This window comes from Trachypithecus francoisi, unplaced genomic scaffold (assembly GCF_009764315.1).
Source record: "Trachypithecus francoisi isolate TF-2019V2 unplaced genomic scaffold, Tfra_2.0 Contig01461, whole genome shotgun sequence".
NCBI lineage: Eukaryota > Metazoa > Chordata > Mammalia > Primates > Cercopithecidae > Trachypithecus > Trachypithecus francoisi.
This window is the reverse complement of record NW_022681433.1, coordinates 10,864,228-10,867,935: the sequence shown is the minus strand read 5'-3', so window position 1 is coordinate 10,867,935 and position 3,708 is coordinate 10,864,228. Positions and strand designations below refer to the sequence as shown.

General features: G+C 44.3%; 1 pseudogene; it reads right to left on the bottom strand.

Moving 5' to 3' along the window:
* Positions 1-1,754: 1,754 nt before the first annotated feature.
* On the bottom strand, positions 1,755-3,408 carry LOC117097634 (annotated as a pseudogene).
* Between the last annotated feature and the right edge of the window lie 300 nt (positions 3,409-3,708).

Sequence of the window (3,708 nt, the reverse complement as noted above, 5' to 3'; positions counted from 1 at the left end):
CTCGTTTCCTAAGGATACAAATTAGAGTTCCAGGTACAGGATTTGTCTCATTTTCTATATAATTTTCTACATAAATTTTAACCACATAAAGACTGTCACTACTATCTCTACATTAATCAGTATCTGCTCGAGGCCGGTACCTTTAAACAGATCCAATACACCTAAGCATCAAGTGGCTGAAAAAGACACCACAGGTTCTTTGTACTATTTGCTACAATGGTTTTGGACCTTCCTTCCTCCGTGATTGTTCTCTTATGCTCTTTCAGGACTCCCAGGCTCCCAGTCCTTGATATCAATGAATGAAATTGGTTCCCAGGTTCTCTAAACACGTTGGCTTGAACATTTCTTCTGCATTTTTCCATAACTTTCCCAAGCAGAATATCCTGTCCTAGCTGTATTCTCCAAGACGTATGTTCTATCAATAATCTGGCTGGCCAAAACCTCAACAAAGTCCCTTTGCTCCCACCTCCCCCGCACAAGTTTGCAGACTTCTCCCTAAAACTGGCAGACATGTACAAGTGAGAGGTCACACTCTATTCCCTGTACCCAGGGAAGGTGGAGGGTGTAAATTCTAGCTTCCAACTAGTTCCAGCGAATTGCATCTCACATTAGGCATTCTCGTCTCACAGTCTCTCTGCGACTCTACCTATCCCAGAAAAAAACTGAATAAACTGCACAGCTTTCTTATGCACAAGCTGCCATGGATACTCAAGAATCCATGAGTCTCAGACTTCAAAGGGCTAACATCAGCCAGTATACTCTTACGACCTCAAAGTTTGTTAAAACACTGAAATTCTTACCATTTGCCAAATAGCGTCCTGAGCCACTGCCTAATCCTGTAGCCCAGCATATTCTCTAGGATCCTTACTAACCCAACAGGCTGAGGACGGGCACCCTAAAGGGCCCATAGGTCCCTTCTCTAGCATAGTAACCAGCCTCTATTCTGACTGGTTAGTAGCCATGCAGTCAACCCCTACTCCCAGACCCCAAAGTTGTACCTTCTGGACAATGCCTTTGGATTCTTCTAGATACTCCCAAGGACTAGGCTGTGCATTTCTTACCTTTCCCACCCAGACGCGGGGCAACTCAAATGGGTCTGGAAAGTAAGATATAGCACTAGCCAGTCCAGATTACCGAATCCAGTTCTTTCATGTCTCCTCTGCCAGAGCTGGCCTGGTACCCGGCAGGAGATACGATACCAGTGGCAGTGGTATTGGCACCTCATCAGGCAAATACCCGGTGCCTTTTTTTTTTTCAGATGGAGTCTTGCTCTGTTGCCCAGGCTGGAGTGCAGCGGCATGATCCCAGCTTATTGCAACCTCCACCTCCTGGGTTCAAGCGATTCTCCTGCCTCAGTCTCCTGAGTAGCTGGGATTACAGGTGTCTGCTACCATGCCCAGGTAATTTTTGTATTTTCAGTAGAGATGGGGTTTCTTCATGTTGGTCAGGCTGGTCTTAATTCCCGACTTCAAATGATCTGCCTGCCTCAGCCTCCCAAAGTGTTGGGATTACAGGCATGAGTCACCCTGCCCTGCCGGTGCCTTTTGATTCCAAGGCTGTGACTACTCACCACTGATTCCCCAGAGTTGCCTTCACGTGGTTGGTTACCTGTGGGAACTGCAGCCTGCCCAGAATTTTGAATGAGGCAGCCAGGAAGGGCAATGTACTAGCTGGCAGACCGGGCCACCACACCAACTATTACATAATTTAAATATTACTTCTGAAAAAAGGCATATGCAACCAAGCTACCTATGTTTTTTTACCCCTTCTGACATATCTGATGACTTATCCCTGGTGAAAAAACAAAGACACTTGTTGATTGTGCCAAGAACTGGGTCAGCTAGCTGATAGGCCATCAAATTTTAACTGCATTTTTTTACTATTTTTGTTTAATGTATTTAAGACCACCTCCTTACAATTTCCAGAGAGAAAATATGAAACAAGAAACAGACTTGGTTTCAAATACATAAAGAGTGTGCTGGAGTTTAAAGCGTTACTAATAACATTGTTATAGAAGAATGACAGCTTACTCCAGGGTACTTCGGTATTCCTGAGGAATAAACATGATTTCTCTTTTTCCTCCCACTGGGATGTTGTCAGGTGGTCACTGCTCCTGTCCTTTGACATGTTTTCCATGCAGAAGATATGGAACATGGAAATCATGCTGACAGTTGGAATAAACCATTCCTAATCCCATGCCAGAACCAAAGGCTAATGGCTACATTCTTCTTTTAAAGAAGTTACGTGAGAAAACAATCCCTAATCCAAAACCAGTACCTATCTACCACATCCAGCAGGCACTGGTCCCACTTCCTGCTCAGCTCCACCTCTGACATGTTCCCCACCCACAGCTCCAGCTTTCCTCTCACTCTAACTGCATTTAAGAGACATCTTGTAACGATTCTACACGCAAAAGTTCAAAAGAAGAACTCTTGAATCTTTCAGCTACTCTAATATGAGTTCTGACCTGATAGCACCTTATCACCATTCTTGCCCAAGACTTGACAGGCCAGCCTATATTAGGGTAGGTAGGCTTATACGGGAGTGATGTGAGGTGTTCATATAAATTAAAGTGAACTCCTGCTTTTCAAAGAAAACAAGTCTCCTTTGGTCAAGAAAAAGAGGGGTTTCACTAAATGACACTCTTGGTAACCTTTCATCCCTTTCAAATGGATGTATTCACTTTCAGAGTGAGGTTCAGTTTCCACAATACAGAGAGGGAAAACACGAGTTGAGGAGAACCCCATCTTCCCCTAATAAATGCTAGTGCTTTTTAATGGGGGAAAACAAACAAAAACCCCAAAGAACTCTGGCTCTAAAAGGACGAGGGTAGTCTCATGTACTAACTGCACAGAAGGATAAACCAGTCTACTCGTCTTTCTTTACATCAGAGAGGTCTCCTTGCTCCCAAGTTTTCAGTTTCTTCTAACCGATAACCTGGACAGCTGAAATGATCCAGCTGATTCTGTTACATATTCTGGAAATCCAGGCAACGAGAGGTTACATCACCCTGAGAGATGCTCCACTCCAAACCCTCTGGCCATCACTGAAACTAAGACAAATAAACTGGATCAACCAAGAGATGGCCAAACATAAGCTACACCTGACCAAAGTCACGGCCACCCTGCAGTGCCTTCCAAAGAGCAGAGTGCTGGAGGAGAAATGGAGGAGACTACACTATCAGATGGGCAGATATGCCTCTCAGTAGAATGAGCCCCACACAAATATTATGGCTTTGCCACACCACTGCCCTGATAGGCTGCCTCAAGCTGCACAAGTTATTCAACAAACATGACAAAATGTTCGGTGGCCTCCCTCCACACCAAACAGTGCTACTCAAGTGTCATCTATACTGATGCCAGCCCATGAAGTATGCTACTGATCCACAAGTACAGAATTGAGAATAAGTTTAAAAAAAAAAAAACAGGTATAGAAATTTGACACAGTAATTTTTTTTTTTCTTTGAGAGTCTCTCTCTGTCACCTGGGCTGCAGTGCAGTGGCATGATCTCAGCTCATTTCAACCTCCACCTCCTGGGTTTAAGCGACTCTCCCATCTCAGCCTCCCAATTAGCTAGGATATAGGCATGAGCCACCATACTTGTTAATTTTTATATTTTTTGGTAGAGATGGGGTTTCATTATGTTGGCCACGCTGGTCTCAAACTCCTGGTCCCTGTAATTCCTACCAAAGTGTTGGGATTACAGGC